This window comes from Schistocerca nitens, chromosome 4 (genome assembly GCF_023898315.1).
Source record: "Schistocerca nitens isolate TAMUIC-IGC-003100 chromosome 4, iqSchNite1.1, whole genome shotgun sequence".
Classification (NCBI taxonomy): Eukaryota; Metazoa; Arthropoda; class Insecta; order Orthoptera; family Acrididae; genus Schistocerca; species Schistocerca nitens.
In genome coordinates, this window is record NC_064617.1 from 661,724,440 (window position 1) to 661,745,106 (window position 20,667).

Genomic DNA, 20,667 nt, shown 5'->3' on the forward strand with positions numbered 1-20,667 from the left:
TAAAACTTAGAACTAATTAAACCTCACTAACCTAAGGACATCAACACATCCATGCCCGAGGCAGGCTTCGAACCTGCGACCGTAGCAGTCACGCGGTTCCTGACTGAGCGCCTAGAACCGCTAGACCACAGCGGCCGGCTGTTCGTCTGTCAGACGAATCCGAAGTATGGACTTAAACGATTAAACAAGTGCAGAGAATTTCAGCGGCACAAATGAGGCTTCTGAGGCGTTTGGGATGATGCGAAGTAGAAGACCATAAGTGAAACAGTGAGACGAGGTATTGTAACACAAGGCCGGCCGGGGTGGCCGAGCGGTTCTAGGCGCTACAGTCTGGAACCGTGCGACCGCTACGGTCGCAGGTTCGAATCCTGCCTCGGGCATGGATGTGTGTGATGTCCTTAGGTTAGTTAGGTTTAAGTAGTTCTAAGTTCTAGGGGACTGATGACCTCAGAAGTTAAGTCCCATAGTGCTCAGAGCCATTTGAACCAATTTTTATTGTAACACAAGGGGTAGGAATAGTAGAAAAGATGCAACAGTATAGAAAGGAATGGCATGACTATGTACTATGTTTGGATCAGAGACGGATACCAAGGAAAACTTACGACTACAAACCCGAGGAACTAACAAAGATTATGGTAACATTTTTTCAGAAGTAACAGACGCATTTAATATTTTGTATGTCTCTAAACTTGAGTATGACATCGAATGTGAACCTTACCAGTTTTTTTATATCTTGACCGGTGGCTCATCTAGCACGGTTTATTCCCTATCCTGTTTCCATGACCGAATTCTATACAATGATGACTCCATGTGCGGTATGTATTTGCAGTCCCATGCCGCCATTACATTTCGTAAGAGAAAGCTCTTCGTACCATTACTGGTTGTCAGTGGAGCGAGAGATAACTACCCGACTAAATACACTGGTACATGCTCTAACGTTCCTAATCTTACAGGCAGTTACCTCAGAATTGTTTCAGAGATGCCTTTCGCTTTTTGTTATAGAAAGAGACTACTGTTTTACGTATCTTCTCTCCAGGTCGTGGTGATATCTGAAATCAGTCACCATCTACGTTTATGATGTGCTTCTGCCTTCAATGAAAGATAAAAGATCATCTGGATGTTATGTTATGTTTCATACAAAATGTTTCTTCCTCGTGCTTCCTACCTACTTGCAAGATGAGTTAACATGACTGTGTTTGCTGTATCACTACATTCTTGCTTGCACATCCGTTCTGTCCGTCTCCACAGCAGGCTGGTCAGAGTAGGTGAATGATATGAGAAGGGATCGGGTTCGATTCAGGACCGGGTCGGAATCTTCTCCGTTCTGAGACTCGATGTTATGTTATCCTCGTCATAATTTCCTCATCGACACTCACGTAGCGTCATATATACATATATATATATATATATATATATACTAGTCTCGTCTATGTATCGTACACTATACGTAACGAAGTCGGAATTGTTGCTTCGAATGTACTCTTCATGATGTCGACCACCATTATCACCGCAGAGTGTGCGGCGCCGTTAAATACAACAAACACTGGGAGATAAACAGACCTGACTAGAGCGGAAGAATACTGAACGTACTAGGCGCTACAGTCTGGAACCGCGCGACCGCTACGGTCGCAGGTTCGAATCCTGCCTCGGGCATGGATGTGTGTGATGTCCTTAGGTTAGTAAGGTTTAAGTAGTTCTAAGTTCTAGGGGACTGATGACCTCAGCAGTTAAGTCCCACAGTGCTCAGAGCCATTTGAACAATTTTACTGAACGTACTGAACGCATGCTTGCGAGTGAAGAGGTATTACCGCTGTCAACAGAAAGTACAGTGAATGAGTGGATCAAGTTTGTTTCCAAACAAGACACACAGCGCATAAAGGCGACATTTGCTCTATTTTGCAGATATTTTCAGTGCAGTGCAGATACAAAGTTCAACATAGGTGGGAAACAAAAGAAATGCCATTACTCTGCAACGAGCCACCGGAGACCACGGATGTGTTATATCAAAATACTAAGAAAATGTCGTTGGACAACCTTCGAAATTTTGTTGGTGAAGTTCGGGTTCAGGCAGTGTATTTCACACGCTACTTAGCTCTACACTGAATTGAGGAGAGTAATTTGCTCTATTATTAGCCGCTTGATCTTTCATTTAATCCGCATCTGGTCCAAAGTAAAGGGACTTTTTCAAAGGTGTGCATTCTAAGCTCTCGTAGTCTTATGGTACTTAGATGAGGTGCGTATTGTGTACCGCGAATAACAGTTCGAGGAATGAGTCGAACGATATTCCTCGAGAGCATTGATTAACATTTAAGTTCTCTAGTGTACAATTAATATGGACCTATTATGAAGCGTGTCCGAATTTCTACGACATTAGCGAGGCGAACTTCGTAAGGACTACAAAAACAGGACCAGTAGTCCAGGATGGACAAGAAACTTTTGTATGCTATTATAGCCACAAATACAGTGCATTTTCTCAGATTGTTTCGTAAAATATCTTTCTTACTTAGGGATGTAGTAAGACAAATATGACGTGTTTATTTCATTTCATAACCGTGAGGCTGTTCGCAAACGATACATCTGTCTGTAGGGGGGGGGGGGGGGGTAATGCCAGATGACCAGCGACTTGCGGGAAGATCTGCGGAGTGTAGGTGATCGAGCAAGGACTGATAGTTGACCCTGAACTTAAGTTTAGTGTATTGCACCTAAACAGATGAAGGAACCTACCACTGTTCTCCTTCTTGCAGTGGCATGAGTAACTACCGAAAAACCCTAAGAGTAACCACCCGTAGTAACCGGAATTGGAAGGGTCACACAAAGCATATTATATGACAAGCAGATGCTAGGCTGACATTCAGATGGAAAATATTTAGGAAGTTTAATTCATTCACGAAAGAAATGGCTTTCAAAGCACTTGATCTGGCGGTTCATAGGTATTGATCATCATTCTGGGGTTTGATTGAAAGGAGATATAAAGATCAAACGAATAGAGGCGTGGTTCTTCACGGGCTAGTTGATTCGGCGCGAGAGTGTTACAGAGATACTCAACAAACTTTGGTGACAGGCACTACAACAGACGTATTGTGCATCATGGGGGGTTTTACTGTTGAAATTCTAAGACAATACGTCCTGGAAAGGCTTAGGCAACATATTACCCCCCCCCCCACTAAATATGTATCGCGAACTCTACATCTGCATCTACATGATTACTCTTGCAATTAACGATTAAGTGCCTAGCAGAGGGTCCATCGAGCCAGCTGCAAGCTATTTCTGTACCGTTACACTCACTAAAAGTGCGCTGGAAAAAAAAAACACTTAAATCTTTCTGTGCGAGCTCTGATCTCTCCTATTTCATTATGATGATCATTTCTTCCCATGTAGATGGAAGCCATCAAAATATTTTCGCATATTCAGAGGAGATAGCTGGTGACTGAAATTTCATGGGGAGATCCTACCGCCACGAAAAGCACCTTCGTTTTAATGATTGACATCCCAATTCGCGTATGATATCCGTGGCACGCTCTTCCCGACTTCCCGATAATAAAAAACGAGCTGCCCTTCTTTGAACTTTTTCGATGTCCTTCGTCAACCTTGTGTGGTATGGATATCTAAAAGCGGTACTCCAGAAGAGAACGGATGAGCGTATTGTAGGCAGTATCTTTAGTGGATGTGTTCGATTTGGTAAGTAAATAGCAGTCTTTGGTTCGCTTTCCCCACAACATTATCCATATGATCGTGATACAACCACCACGAGAAAATCAGAGAAATTAGATTGCAAAGGGAGTATTGCCCACAATATTCTTCACTCGCACTATTCGCGAATGGAACAGTAAGTGGGAGTTCCGGAAGATAGTGGTATATGCCCCACAAATTAAGATGGTTTACGAAGTATAGATGTAGACGGTGGTATAAAAAGTGCCCTCTGCCCCACAAATTAAGATGGTTTACGAAGTATAGATGTAGACTTAAAACGTAAATGAGAATCCTTGAAAGAAAGTCAACGCAGCTCTCGCGAAACACTTTTGCTTAAATTTACAGCGCCTGCATTTGCAGAAGACGGTATGACGATAATTTTGCCACCATTCAGTAGCGTATAACGCGCACGGATCATAAGATAAAGACAAGAGAGGTCAGGCCACATACACTGGCTTGTTTCTCTCGCTCAATAAGAGCGCGGAGTAGGAAAGAAAACGAATAATATCCGTATGATTTACCCTCCAGCATACACTAACAAGTGGCTTGAGGCCTATTAATGCAGCTATAGATACACGAGGGGCGTTCAGAAAGTAAGCTCCGATCGGTCGCGAAATGGAAACGACTATGAAAATCCGATAAAGCTTTGCACAGATGTGTTGGGTAGTGTCTCTAGTATAACCCCAGTTAGCATCACGTCGCTCTTCTCATTTCTGAGCTCGCAGTGAGTGCGTAAAGATGTCTAGAAAATAGTGTCTGCGCCAAGTACGAGGGCCTGGTGAGAAATTTCGCCTGAAGCTATGCAGCTAACATTACATAACTGTCGTGCTGTTTCTTCTTCAAGACAATTCTCAGCCGCATTCTGCAGGGGCAATGAAGATGCTCCTGCATCGTTTTCAAATGGAAATGTGAGATTACCCACAATACAGTCCGCAATTGTCTCCCCCTGAGTTTCATCTCTGGTCACATGAACCGCTGTCTTTGAAGACAACATTTTGACACAGACAACGAGGTGTAAGCCAGCGTGGAGAATTGGCGGAAAGCACGGGCGGCTGCCTTCTATGATGAGGCTATTGAAAAGTTGGTACAACGCTATGACAAAAGTCTAAGTCAGAACGGCGACTACGTAGAGAAGTAGCTGAAAGGTGTAGCTAATTGTTACAAGTAAAACATTTCTGATGTTCACTGTGGTTTCAATTTGGCAATCAATCGGAGCTTACTTTCTGAACAGGCCTCGTATTTACATGTAGATTAGCGAACCCGGCAATGCCTCGCAATTGGTAAAAACGTATGGGAATTGCATATACATCCTAAATTCCTTGCACTCCCCCCTCCCCTCTCTATCAGTCTTCTCATTCCTCTCTCTTCTCATCTTTTTGTGTTTAACCACCTTATCCCTGTCTCTCTCTGTCCATCTCCTCCTCCACCTCTCTATGTCCATTTCCATCTCAACGTTCAGTAGAGTATCGTGTAAAAATTTGAAGTAAATCCGTCAAGTTCTTGTCAAGATTTTTGGTATAGGGGAGCGATGGACTTATTGTAACAGGGGTAAGTAGTAATACGCTCTTTTCACTAGGATCTTAAACTTTATTCGCGTATTTCTTTGACTCGATTTGACCTATGAACCGCGCCGCATCATGTTGCCATAGCCACTGTCCCGCCGGCCGGCGCAGTGAGCGGAAGTGTGCACGCTCTTCACTTTTGCCAGGTAATATAAAATTGTACTGTCGTAACATTTTGGTTTGCGTTGTTATTATCGACTAATTGCAAACGTTCTATATCTTATTTACATTCAAATTTATCCATCTCTGATAATGTGTAACAGTTTTTCAGTTGCTAAATTGTTTAAATAGTTACCTTGATAAATTTTAAAAATCATACCGTGGGGTTAGTTGTAACAAAATCCCGGAGCTTGTTGTAACATGCCCCACGTTATGATGTAGATATCTAGTTTTTTTTTCCTTTCTTCTAGAATGAGGGTGTATAAAAGAAAGTCAGAGCGGGCAACACAAACCAAGAAGTGTACGAGTTGGCGGCAGCTGAAGTTCTAGAAAAAAAAATGCAGTATTCGGAAAGCTAGTCAAACTTTCGGATTATGTCACGTCTCTCTTTATAGATACACAAAGAAAAAGAAGAATAATGAATGTTTAAGAGTTGGTTATGTTAAGTGTAGACAAGTATTTACTGCAGAAGAAGAGGGTAAGATGGCTTCCTACCTACTCAAGTGCGCCGAAATATATTTTGGACTACCTCCTATAGAAGTAAGGAAACTAGCTTACCAATGCGGTGTGCAGCTTAATGCTAAAAACATTCCTCCTTCTTGACATCAAAATAACATGGCTGGTAGTGACTGGTTCCAAAATTTTATGCACAGAAATCCACATTTATCTTTAAGGACACCAGAAGCGACGTCTTTAAGTCGAGCGACATCGTTCAGTAAGACTAACATTAATTCATTCTTTGCAATATATCAACGACTTCTCCAAAAATATCAGTTTAATGCTTCTCGAATATAGAGCATTGATGAAACAATGTTTGTCGTTACTATTTGCCCCGGTAAACGTTACAACTTGCCCCAAGCACGAGGTAAGTTGTTACACCGCACTTCTTCTAGCAAATAATTGATTGTAAAATAATGACCAATAGTTATGGTATTATTTTTACTTGATTTGTTAGAGGAAGAGTTACAGCATCCATCCATCTTTATTTAGTAGCAATTTCATCAATGGATCTCAAGATATATTAGTTTTCAAGAAAACTATTACAACAAGCCCCTCGCTCCCATATATATATATTACATTACGAAAAAATAGCCGATGTCTGTCCGAACATTCACTAGAGTATGGTGTAAAAATTGGAAGTCAATTGGTCAAGAATTTTTCGAGTTTTGTGATAACGACGCTTCCCGCTTTGAATATCACATATATATGTGTACTGTTGTGGCGTAACAAGACAGCCATGCCACTCGTAAGTAGCCGAAAGGCACGCGTTAACTCACGCAGGCTAGTATATAGGTCTGAAACAGGATACGTAATGAATGCTATAAAGAAAAGTACGTAGCTCCTGGAATACTTAACTTTAATCCATCCTTCTGGTACATCGCTCTTGACAATACAAGAGAGACTCTGTAGATACATGCTAATTGCGCCTTGCTAGGTCGTAGCCATGGACTTAGCTGAAGGCTATTCTAACTATCGGCTCTGCAAATGAGCGAGGCTTCGTCAGTGTGCATCGCTAGCTACGTCGTCCGTACAACTGGGGCGAGTGCTAATAAGTCTCTCGAGACCTGCCGTGAGGTGGCGCTCGGTCTGCGATCACTGACAGTGGCGACACGCGGGTCCGACATGTACTAATGGACCGCGGCCGATTTAAAGCTGCCACCTAGCAAGTGTGGTGTCTGGCGGTGACACCACATGTACATTACGTGTGCTGAAAGTATGTAGCTCATCCGACTTCGTCCGTCAGAATGCTAAAGTATCGTGCGAAAACTTGAAGCAAATCGGTCAAGAACTCTTCGGCAACAACGTGTCCACTTTGTATATTACATACATATTTATATATTATCTGTAACTGTAAAACTTTTTTGCTATGAAAATATGTGACAGTAGAACTGTCAAACTGATCGCAAAGTTCTTTTTTATTTTCCTTACCAAAGACGCTATTACTATACACAATTACGAACACAAAAAAAAGATCAACCAACTGGGTCGAGCTTTTGACACGTGATAATCTTCCACAACTGATTTTAATTTCCAACTTTTCGGGTGAGTGGCCGAGCGGGTCTAGACGCTCAGTCCGGATCCGCGCGACTGCTACGGTCGCAGGTTCGAATCCTGCCTCGGGCATGGATGTGTGTGATGTCCTTAGGTTAGTTAGGTTTAAGTAGTTCTGAGTTCTAGGGGACTGATGACCATAGATGTTAAGTCCCATAGTGCTCAGAGCCATTTGAACCTTTTTTTTCCGTTGAATTCGAAAAAAAAAAATTAACAAAATCGCTCAAGCCGTTCTCAGGTGATGATCTTGCTTACATTCGACAACTGGCTTTCATTTGACACTTAGCCAACTGTCATTCAGTCAAGATGGTATACTCAGTAATGAAACAAAGCAGTAGGCTCTGCCAGAAAAATCGACTCTTAGACAATGCGTCTAATAGTGAATTTTAATACGACAGTATGCCATCTTAGGCAATTTATAACAGCTAAAAACACTTGATAATGGCACATTGAAGCCGAAATAATGATTGTGTAAGTGTAAATGTAACGCTGTAAATAAACAACAGTCTAATGGCGGTACTGACTTTAAAGAAATATATTATGACTGTGGCCCCGCATTATGAAAAAATTATGATTTTCATTTATATAGATACGTGTTATTCGCAGGTACACACATGAATCGCACGGAGCTCTTTCAGAAAAGATTATATAAAATGCAGGGGAACGCAGCACTTACCGATTGTCGCACCCGGCACGATGTAGGCGGTTGTCTGACCCGCAAATCGCCTCCAATACGCGAACTACGAAAGCTCGGAGCGCCCGGTCGACGTAGACAGGAGCACACTCGCCGTCCGTGTTGAAGCGCGCCTCGGGAGCGACAGACAGGTGTCTGTCTCGTCCGGACGTGTGCGCGGGCGGCGCTGGCTGCTGGCTGGGGAGCGCGACGCGGCTGTCTGGCCGCCGACTTCACTGTGCTGGCTGAGCTGGCTGGCCACCGCTAACAGCCGCCGCGGCGTCACCTCCCACGGGCGTTGCGGTTCCGGGGAGGCTGCGAACCGCCGCCGGGACGTGGTGGGGAAGGTTGCGCCAGGCTGCGAGCCCCTCTCCAGAGAAAGCGTCTCGTCTCCTCGTGACCAGTGGCGATTCGTCACGGGGTCTTCGCACTCGTCCACGGTCCGACAGCTCGCTTTGGCCTTCTGGGCACTGTCATAAAACAGATAAAGACGCTCGTATGTAGCAGTGCTCCAGACGCAGTGCGGTTCTTTCTGATGAACATCGGGCTAAAAGTCGAGGTCGGGGACAATGCTGTACTAACGAGTTTCGTGAAGCGATTCTGTAAGCGCTTGCCGCGAGTTGTGATGGGAACGAAACGAGATATGCCGACTGTTGGCTAATGAGAGAGCGGCGAGAAGACGACGTCTTTCGAGGCAAGAGACGAAGGGATGTTGTCACAATTTTCACGTCAATAGAGATTCGAAATCCGCTGTGTATTTCGTTAAAGCTTCTTTTTAAATAACACATTGCGTTGGCTTCGCCAACTAGTAGCCAAGTTATCACCTTGCAACCTTACCTAGACTACATGCAACGCTACAGATCATTTACCACAACCTTCAGTCCGAGACGAATCTTCTTTTCATGTGACACAATCGTCGCCTTCGCCAACTCAGAAAAGAAACAGTGCCCTCCTGTCTAAACTAGACCTCGGGGTATGCAACGGATCAAAAGCCTCATTCTACATCTACGTCTACATCCATACTTCGAAGGCCACCTGACGGTGTGTGGCGGAGGGTAACTTGAGTACCTCTATCGGTTCTCCCTTCTATTCCAGTTTCGTATTGTTCGTGGAAAGAAGGATTGTCGGTATGCTTCTGTGTGAGCTCTAATCTCTCTGATTTTATCCTCATGGTCTCTTCGCGAGATATACGTCGGAGGGAGCAATATACTGCTTGACTCCTCGGTGTAGGTATCTTCTCGAAACTTCAACAAAAGCCCGTACCGAGCTACTGAGCGTCTCTCCTGCAGAGTCTTCCACTGGAGTTTATCTATCATCTACGTAACGCTTTCGCGATTACTAAATGATCCTGTAACGAAGCGCGCTGCTCTCCGTTGGATCTTCTCTATCTCTTCGATCAACCCTATCTGGTACGGATCCCACACTGGTGAGCAGTATTCAAGCAGTGGGCGAACAAGCGTACTGTAACCTACTTCCTTTGTTTTCGGATTGCATTTCCTTAGGATTCTTCCAATGAATCTCAGTCTGGCATCTGCTTTACCGACGATCAACTTTATATGATAATTCCATTTTAAATCACTCCTAATGCGTACTCCCAGATAATTTATGGAATTAACTGCTTCCAGTTGCTGACCTCCTATATTGTAGCTAAATGATAAGGGATATTCCTTTCTATGTATTCGCAGCACATTACACTTGTCTACATTGAGATTCAATTGCCATTCCCTGCACCATTCGGGGTAAGTATCCATGAACCAACAGTAAAGAATAGAACGGTTTCATTGATACGCCATTAGAAATACACTGCCTGTTTTCTCGTCTCTCGTTCGTAGCCTAAAACAATCATCACATGGGTAACGCGAAACTGACACTTTGGTAACCTACAAGCAGTAGAGAAACACCGCCGCGATTGGTCCTGGCCCCGGTCAAGAATTTTGCTAACATGTGGTTTTTGACACTTAAGCAATGTTTTTAAGCATACTATGCGGCTCATTGTTTCGTCTCTTTTCAGCTCGAAACAGCATTTGATGCTACAGACAATTCTGGTCAGTGTTTTGGGTTTCCCCTGGTTGTAAGGTGAACTTCAGAACAATCAAATGGTTCCAATGGTTCTGAGCACTATGGGACTTAACATCTGAGGTCATCAGTCTCCTAGACTTAGAACTACCTAAACCTAACTAACCTAAGGACATCACACGCAGCCATGCCCGAGGCAGGATTCGAACCTACGACCGTAGCAGCAGCTCGATTCCGGACTGAAGCGCCTAGAAAAGCTCGGCCACATCGGCCGGCTCAGAACAATCGAGAGAAGTTCTCAAAACAGCTTCTCCCTAGGTGGAGGGAACGACACATGTCGAAAAAAAAGCAACTGTGGAAATCCCTTAGCGCACGGTATACTGAGAATTCTCAACTGAGCATACAGCACAATGAGAATGGCTACATCTAGGCACAAAGATTACAAAAAAAATACAGCAATTATATATCCGTATGACTATTATCCATAGCATGTCTTTAGAATGACTACTACAATCTTTGACACTGGTTTTTTAATGCTAGATAGTATACCAGTGCAGTCTCGCCTTGTGATTCGCCTAATGACGTCGAATATATCCAGTATTTACCTGTATTCAATAATTTAGATGCAGTTGATTTATAACGTAGATACAGGTACAAATGATCAATCACCCTTGCACACCTGTCCTACAATTTTTTTAAAATATAAGTTATGCAGCCAATGTTCGATGGACATATTGTTATTTGTTTATACAAATTGTGTATAATTATCGTTTTGTTCATTACATTTAGATACCTATGGATGATCTGTTGTTTGACCGAAACTGATAGGCTTAGTAAATGACATTCAGCTGTTGTACCAAATAATGAGATGTCAAAAACGTCAGCAGTGCTTTTGCATTTTCTTTCTCTCAACATTACGTCTCCTTCTCACGAAACAACGTTGGAGGCTATAGAAATCCCTTGGCACACGAGATATTGTAAAATCTGAACAGGGTAAAAACAGGCTGCATCAACTCATTTACAGTAGATGCCGGGCCATCTTCGTATTAGGGGCTATGATCACACAAACGTATTGACGAGAACTTGCGTCACCTGCTTCCTACCGAACTACACCTACCGTTCAGTGACTCTCACAGCAAGCTCGCCAAGAAAGAAAAAACGCAATGTATAATGTTAGTGGTGAGCAGGTTGCGCCAGACATTAAGTCTCTCTCCAGGGAAATCATCTCGTGTCCTCGAGACGACCGATTCAGCGCTAGATCTTCGTACTTGCGCCAACGAGGTCGCCAGTGACCCAACAGCTTGCCATGACCTGGGCGCTGTTATCGAACAGATAAAGACACTCCAATGTAGCAGTGTTACATAACAGTGTTTTCCTTCTTAGACATTTGGTTTTTGACCTTTAGGAAATCCATGTTGTTTTAAGGGTGCTTTTAAATACTTTGGAAAAAAAAAGAAAATATGACATGGCACCATAGCAGTATGCCACAATATTAAGACTACCAGTTGTGGTCAAACAACCTACCAGTATGTATGTGAAACGAAAACCACCACGATTAGCCACAATGACCAAGAACCAGTATCTGCATGCAGACACTACCTGTCACGGCAGCTTAGTCCTTAGAAGTCAGATACCAACTAATTTATGGGTCAGATACGGAAATTTTTCGGACACCATGTACTGAGAAGTCTCAACAGAGCAAAGGAATTGCATCAAATGTTTCATCTACTGTGGATGCGTAATGGGGAAAATGAATGCGCAGAATGGCTAAAAATGGTGCAGCACCTATTTCACAGTACACTCTCTAGCAAAGAAAAACCAGAATGGGCAGTGTAGTGCACTTGGACCGTAACATCGAAAGCACGTGGTTCCGGATGATTGGTTTCTTAACACGAAACTCACAGTAATGGAAACTGTTACCATTAAAGAAGATGAGTTCGTGCGAGTACAGCTTAAGTAAGACATTTCTTGAAAGTGACACCTCCAAAATAGTGGCTCTGCATCACTGTAGTTGACATTGTGTTTATATTGATAGAATCTGATAAATACAATCAACTGAACACAGTAACATTGCCCAAAGCTTTAAAATTACGGACTAATTTTTCTTAGAGTAGCTCTTCCATATATTTATAAAAATCGTATATGTATGTATGTGCGCTCTTTTTGTATGTATGTGCGTTCCACATCTTCTAAATCACTGGATAGATTTCAACTAATTTTGCTATACGTATCTATGTTACCGAACGGCTAGCCCGGTTCGTGGTTCATGGTGCAACCCCAATTGCAAGTGGCCTATGGACAGGTTTCAGAGGCAACAACAAAAATTAGAAAATTTGCAATGTTTCGTATAGTTATTGACGGAGATTAAAAATTTATAATGCTATCGTAATCTACTCGTTAAGAGGAATCAGCTAATTTTAAGGGATTCAACAAAAAAGGCAAGTATTGCAGTGAGAAATTATGTACAGCTTCAGGCAACGCGACCGAAGGCACCCCCATTACCCAGAATGTATTCATCCAGTATTTGAGAATGAGAACACTTAGCGATTTCCGACGAACTTTGAACATAATTTCAAACCCTTAAGAAACTTTTTCTCCCTGACACCCACATAAAATGATAATACGAAAGAATTTTATCGATTACTATAATTTCACTGTTCATGCAATGAAACTTCAGCATCCGTTATGGAGTTTTAATTTATTGTGTCTTTACTACTAACTCTATTTGCAGCACATTTTGCACACGGTATCCACTTATACCGCTGAATGTACCTGAAAAGTTGTATCTTTGTACGACACATGCTTAGCAAATATGAGGTCATGGACACTGAGATGAATGAGGAACTAATTTTTTTCTTAAAACGGAGCGCCAATTGTCCAGATTGTACTCTTCCAGTGTTTGATAATGAGAGCACATAGCGACTTCCAACAAGCTTTTCTTAACTTTTTAACCTTACATTCTTAATTACAAATATTTAATACATTAATTCATTTGTAATGCAATCAAATGTACGAAATTATTGTATATAGTATATCGGAGTTCGATTCTTTAAAAGAACGGGGGTTTTTTCGTCACTTGCTATATGGAAAGAAGTAAAACCACGGGCAAAAAGGAAGTAGCGTTATAGATTGCCTACCCATACTCTTGTAATGTAGTTTCGTGTAATACATTGTTAAGATCGAATAACCTCATTTTTTATCTTTAGTTTACATACTGCATCCGGCCAAACTGGATTGCCCTCAAACCAATAAAAATATAAAAACAAATGTTATGGAAGAAGGCCCTTAGATTCTCCGATGTTTACTGCTTCAAATGACGATAGGTTTACGAAACTGACTGTTAAGTTGTTATAGATGTTGGTAACAATGGGTTGTTTTAACGCATTAGATCTCTCATAGAATCTAATCACCCATCTCGGTAGCCACTAGCTGATGACGCTGACCTTGTAGAATACAATCATTCCTCTCAGTAGCTTCTAAGGCTGGCACCTGAAAATGGAGACGAGAACTTGACTAAGAAGATGTGCTTAATGTCACTTTCTACATGTCAGAAACATCTTTTCTAAGTAAAACTAAGATGTGTTAACGAGAATTACAGAGGAAACGAAATAAAGCAGACGAGGATAGATATATGCAATTAGGACATTAAATCAGGAAGATGAAGTATTAGTAGAAGCAGCATAAGATGAGATGGCTGGAGCAAAGGTGACGTCAGTAATTGATTTGCGAGACAGATAAAGATTTCTAGAAGAAGAATGTTTTGCTGCAATCAGATACAGAGTTGAGGAAGATTTTCCTCAAATTGTGGGTGTGAAAAACAGTGAAAGGTGAGTCCAGAGAAGGAAATTCTGAACGTATTAAAAATATTGTGCTGGAGGTGGATATTGAACAGTAAATGAGCTAATAATGGATGAAGTGACGTGGCACTAGAAACAATGGCCGTACCTCGAGGAACTATAAAGAAGAACTAGAAAGAGGAAAAATCTATGCGGAGTGTATGTTCTGTTGGAACATTTCCAAAGGAAATCGGAGACCTAGAACTGTGTATGCTAGCACTTGTAACGTCAAATCACTTATTACAAAAGGATGAAAATGAAAAAAAGGGAAATAAATCGCCCCTATTAGGCAAACGACAGACGATCGGTATCAACTAAGGCAATGGATAAGACATCGATTTCCATGTCAAGAGAACATCATGGGATTTTGCTTAAATGTAAAATACATGAGATAAAATTAATCAGAATAATTTAATATTCAGAACATGTTTGAAACGCGTTAAATCGTTTTCTCAGTTTGTGGTAGAACAATTACGTTCAGGACCGTGATTTCCCCCACACTGTTATTAAATTATGATGTTTTGTATGATCTCCATAGGAAGCCCAAACTTGCTATCAACATAATAAAAACTTGAAGTAGCAAAATACGAGCAGAAACACACCTCATAGCATCTTCAGTGTGCTTTATGGAATCATGTATTATTGCGCTGGTCCCTGTGTGCGCCAATGTGATCGAAATTTTTCGTTTTTTATCTAGTTAAACCCTACATCTCTATGGGAGTGTGCAGACTTGAAGATCCTACACTCAAAAAATTCTACAACGCAGATAATTGTTTTTTTGAAAGCATGTTTCTTGGGACATATAAGGGATGATAATGGTTTCCGGGTTTTCGCTGCATTAAAACACGTAAGCGGCCACTCACCCAACTAAGCCGGTACTCGTTGCTGCCGAGAGTGCGCTTTAGCATAGCCACAGCTGTATCGAGAGCAAACATTTAGTCGTATTGGGGTTATCTCACATTTCCGTTGTTCTTAACCGACGTGCTGCCGTCAGTGACTGAAACTGATAGATTCCAAATCGGGCGAACAGTTTCGAATCAATTTCAACAGAATAAATTGGAGTAATTTTGCTATGCCCGCCTGGTTAGCCGTGCGGTCTAACGCACTGCTTTCCGGGCGGGAAGGAGTGCCGGTCCCCGGCACGGATCCGCCCAGCGGATTAGTGTCGAGGTCCGGTGTGCCGCCTGTCTGTGGATGGTTTTTAAGGCGGTTTTCCATCTGCCTTGGCGAACGCGGGCTGGTTCCCCCTATTCTGCCTCAGTTACACTATGTCGGCGATTGCTGCGCAAACACTATCTCCACGTACGCGTACACCAGAATTACTCTACCACGCAAACATTGGGGTTACACTCGTCTGGTGTGAGACGTTCTACTGGGGGGCCGAACCGCACAGTAACCCTGGGTTTAGTGTGGGTTGGCGGTGGGGTGAGGGGACTGCTTTAGCCTGTTGTGGGGTTGTGTACCACTGAGGGCTACGGCTGGAACGAAGCCTCTCTGTCGTTTCTAGGTCCCCGCTTTAATACAATACAATTTTGCTATGGATGCCGCACTATTTCTGATATCGGACCACTGGCGAGATAGAGATGAAAACAGTCAGTCAAGTTTTCTGATCAGATTGGATACTATGCTCAATACAGTGCACTCTCCTGTACTGTCTTGACGGTTGTTTGACTTTTTTTTCTCCCCAATCCCAAGGGCTCTGACATAAAAGAATTTAATTAACTTTTGGTCATTGCAGCATTAGAGTCTCGATTGTTTGGTTGGTTGATTTGGAGAAGGTAACCAAACAGCGAGGTCATTGGTCCCATCGGATGAGGGAAGGATGGGGAAAGAAATCGGCCGTGCTCTTTCAAAGGAACCATCCCTGCATTTGTCTATGGCGATTTAGGAAAATCGTGGAAAACCTAAATCAGGATGGCTGGACGAGGGTTTGAACCTTCGTTCTCCCGATTGCGAGTCCAGTGCGCTAACTACTGCGCCAACTCCTCTGTTTAGAGTCTGGAATCTCATCTAGGAGCAAAATATAGACCGTCAGTGTACCATTGTTTGCGTATGACACTCTAGAAAAGATAACAAATGAAAATGCAGATCAAGAGTTTGCATTCGAACCGGTAGCAGTATTACCTGAGGGAACAAGAAAGTTAAGAAAACAGACTTTTATACGTTTTGTTCTGAGACATATAATATGAGAATGCAATAGAGAGAATATTATTTTGTCTGATAATAGAATTTTTGTTTTTTTTTCATTGTTTCATGAGAGGAAAAAACATAATTTGTGTTTTATTTCAAGTCTTCATTTTATTATGTGTGAAATTAGAAAGAAGGCCTTGGAGTCTCCTTGAGGAGCAGTGGAGTTCAAATTCCCGCCAAACTTTATTGATTTACGTTTACACGGGTTTCCCCAACTGACTAACTTGACTGTCGGAATGGATCCTTTGAAATGGTTCATTTATTTTTTAACCCAGTCTGGCCTTCAACCGTGATCACCTCATTGTCGACGGAACGGTAATAAACGTTTCCTATCTTTCCTTTCCTTTTCTTTCCTATGTTTCTCGTTGCCGCGCAGTACCACGTTTCCACTCGACAAAATGTACTTACCAAAAAAGTTTTCTTTAGGGTTCCATACTTCACCGGCAGAAACGGATCCCTTATAGTCGTCGTTCATCTGTTTGTCTCTTTGTCCGTCCGACTGTTAAGATGCCTTTTACAGTCCCTTGACGACGTTAAAAATTTAAGCTCCTGCGTTGCTGTCAGAAAACACGGCCATTTGTATCACTCATTTCGACATTCGCAAACACCTTCATCAAGTCCTACAGGGTGTTTGTATGTGTATTAAACCGGGGACCTAGACGACGGAGAGGCTTCGTCCCGCTGTAGCCCTCAGTGGTTCACAACCCCACAATAGGCCACAGTACTCCACCTACCCCACTGCCGCCCCACACCGAACCTAGGGTTATTGTGCGGTTCGGCCCCCAGTGGACCCCCTTCCTCCCCCCCTCCTCCCCCCTTCCCTCCTCCCCATCCCCCCGGGAACGTCTCATACTAGACGAGTGTAACCCCAGATTTTTGCGTGCTAGAGTGATTACGGTGTTCAAAATGGTTCAAATGGCTCTAAGCACTATGGGACTTAACATCTGAGGTCATCAGTCCCCTAGACGTAGAACTACTTAAACCTAACTAACCTAAGGACATCATACACATCCATGCCCGAGGCAGGATTCGAACCTGCGACCATAGCTGCATCGTGGTTTCGGACTGAAGCGCCTAGAACCGCTCGACTAGATTACGGCGTACGCGTACGTGGAGACAGTGTTTGCGCAGTAATAACCGACATAGTGTAATTGAGGCGGAATAGGGGGAACCAGCCCGCATTCGCCGAGGTAGATGGAAAACCGCCTTAAAAACCATCCACAGGCTGGCCGGCACGCCGGACCTCGACACTAATCCGCCGGGCTGATTTATGCTCGGGAAGCAGCGCGTTGGACCGCGCGGCTACCCGGGCGGGGCGTCCAACAGGGTAATTCCCGTTCCTAGAATCATGAAATTTGACAAGAAGTAAGGTTTCACAGTACAATTCAAGGAAAAAATTCGAAAATCGTTGATTTGTAATTTTATCACATAAAAAATATATTTTGCCATTTGTAGTTCATATGTGTGTCCTGTCTCTTAAGATGGGTGTAGGTATTTAGCTGGGTACAGTTACTAAGTTGAAATTCATGTCAAATATAGAGGTCTACGGTCCCTCGGGCTGCAAATGATTTAAGCTCCGAAGTGAATGGAGTCAAAATATATATATGTCACAATATTTTCATACGAAGTCGCTCAATAAAACTTATAGATGAGCTGCTTACAGAAATGTACAACGGTAAAGTCTGTAAGGTCACAGGATCGAATATCGGTCGGACCAAGGGTTTTTCAATGTTCGTTTTAACGCAATCTTTTCATCTGAATGATATGAGGAGTCATAAGAAACAACACGTGGTACAGAATCCACTTTAAACTGTGGATCCCCTTTCCCCTGTTGCACAAGTCGGGTGGGTTATGGATCCACAAGTCGCCGAAGTGGCGTCCAGTACAAAAACTTGCATCAGTCCATTGAGCCACACGGAGTTATCACATACATAATTAAGATTGTGTGGAACCACGGAACCCTCAGCACGCGAGTCCTACTTGCACTTGTCTGGTTTCGCTCAAGAACTTGTTATTTTTTTGCCCTTAAGCACTTTGATTTTCTTTGTTACAGTGGCAGAGGTGTTATGTAACACGGAGAGGGGAGAAGTTTACTGCTGAAATTACGAGAACGTTCGTTCCAAGAGGAGTTTGTTACGTATTACTTCCTCCCCCGCATTTCTCGCACAGTGACCACGAGGAGAAAATCGAAGAAACTACAGCTCGCACGGAGCTTTATCGACTGTCACTCTTCCCATTGGCGAATAGAACAGGGAAATGTACAAGAAGTATCCTCAGCCATAAACCCTCTAGCAGTTTGCGGAGTATGAATGTAGATCAGACATGTAATAGTTACTAGGTTAATACAATAATTTCGTACGGCTCAATAGCGGTGCGCAAGTCTTTCAATTGGACGCCACTTTGGTGACTTGCAGCTTCTAATCTTTCCCTACAGTATAACGGTCTTAGACTTGATAATTTTAAAGATGAAGATCAATGGCAAATGAAAATTGTGTGATGGAGTGGGAATCGAATCCTGACTCTCGCATTTAGCTCGCAGTGGCCTCAAAGACTGAAATACTCAAGCTCGATTCACGACTTGTCTTTATAGTTTTCAAACCAGACGTGGATCAGAATAGACCGATGTCTAGTGGTAGAGTCGTTGACTAGGAATTTAAAAGTCCTGCGTCTCCAGTTAGAATCCAGTAGCTATTTAATTTCTGAATAAAAATCAGCGGCAACTATAGCCGAAGACTCACGGCGTAAGGAGGGAACAGGATTGGACAGAAGTTTGGGGCACTCTCTTGCCATTGGAGGTGGGAAACTGACATTGAAACACGGAAGAATTAACACTGATCAATGCTATGAGGGTGTAGAAGATAGTGGAAACTTAAGTATCCGAGGGATTCTCGGACTGCTGGCCGGAGTGGACGAGCTGTTCTAGGCGCTACAGTCTGGAACCGCGCGACCGCTTCGGTCGCAGGTTCGAATCCTGCCTCGGTCATGGATGTGTATGATGTCCTTAGGTTGGTTAGGTTTAAGTAGTTCTAAGTTCTAGGGGACTGATGAACTCACCAGTTAAGTCCCATAGTGCTCAGAGCCATTTCAACCATTTTTGATTTTCGGACTGCCCGCCTAGCCCGAGTATCGACTGAGAGAACACGCCTCCAGACAACGGGTGTGTTTCGCGGCCGAGCCTTGTGGTGGCGTCGCACTCTAACGGCTGTTTACCGCTATACCGAGCAATTTTCTCGCTAGTCTCTGAAGCCTGAGAATCGCGCCACTGAGTAGCAGGCTGTTTTGACATTGGCTGATTAAGCTTTTCAGATTTGGGTTTTCCCTCGGATAGTGGTATACCTGTATGGTTAGAACACTTGGCTACGCCTTCGAGTCGTGTTGGTTATTCGTTCACCTCATGATCTGCGTATTCATTCATCTACAGACACTTCTGTTTTCGTTCCGCTGGTCTGTGCGAGTTTTGTAGGCTGTGTTTCTACGTACGCAGAGTAGGACAGAAAAGAAAGCACTCCAGTAAAGACACGTAAGGTGAATCCAGAGGACATGCGACCTGTAATTGAAAAAGTGTCAGGATGATCTTTCCTTTGGTAAAAGATTCCAGACTAGTCTCCCATACGGATATCCAGGAGGACACTGGCAATGGGGAGGTAACCAAGAGAAAAAGATTGAATAACCAACGAAAGGCTAACATTGTACAAGTGCAGATGAGCGTGAGAATTAATCCACAATCAGCTTAAAAGCACATGTAACCAAGTTACTGACAATGATACATGGAAGAATCGAAAAGAAAGTAGAGAATTTGTTAAGTGCCAACACGTTTGGCTTTAAGAAAGCTAAAGGCGCCACAGAAGCGGTACAAACATTGCACCTGACAATGTAAGGAAGACTTAAGAGAAATCAAGACAAGTTTACAGTATTGGTCGACCTAGAAAGAGTTCGACAATGTAAAACAAAACAAGATGGTCGAAACTCTCAGAAAAGTAGGTCTAAGCTTTAAGGGAAAGACGGGTAATGTACCAAAAATATAAGAAACAAGAAAGAAAAATAAGACCAAGAACGAAGTGCACGGATTAAATATGTCAGACAGGGAAGTAGTCTTTGTAACCTTGAGCTCAATCTGTACACAGAAGAAGCAGTGACGGAAATGAAAGACAGGTTCAGGAGTGGGATTAAAATTCAGGATGAAAAAATGCTAATGATGAGATTCGTTGGTGACACTGTTATCCTCAGTCCAAGCGAGGAAGAATTGCAGTTCTCACTAAATGGAATGAACAGTTTACTAACCACGCCATGTGGATTGAAACTATATCGAATAAAGACTAAAGAAACGGGTAGCAGAAATAAGATTAATGAGAATGTTACCTTCAAAATTGGGAACCATGAAGCAGGCGAAGTGATGGAGAAAAATAACACATGACAGAAGAAACAACGGGGACATAAAGGGGTAACTAGTACAGGCAAAGAGAAAATTGTAGGCTAAAAGAAGAGGGAA

At 42.9% G+C, this 20,667-nt stretch overlaps 1 protein-coding gene across 1 annotated transcript in view; it reads right to left on the reverse strand.

The window, feature by feature from the left end:
- Positions 1-20,667, reverse strand: part of LOC126251674 (ATP-binding cassette sub-family G member 1) — an 862,342-nt gene that overhangs the window by 518,406 nt on the left and 323,269 nt on the right. Inside the window, exon 3 of the mRNA XM_049952253.1 lies at positions 8,140-8,606. The gene's annotated coding sequence lies outside the window, so the exon portion shown is untranslated. The remainder of the gene's footprint in view (positions 1-8,139; positions 8,607-20,667) is intronic.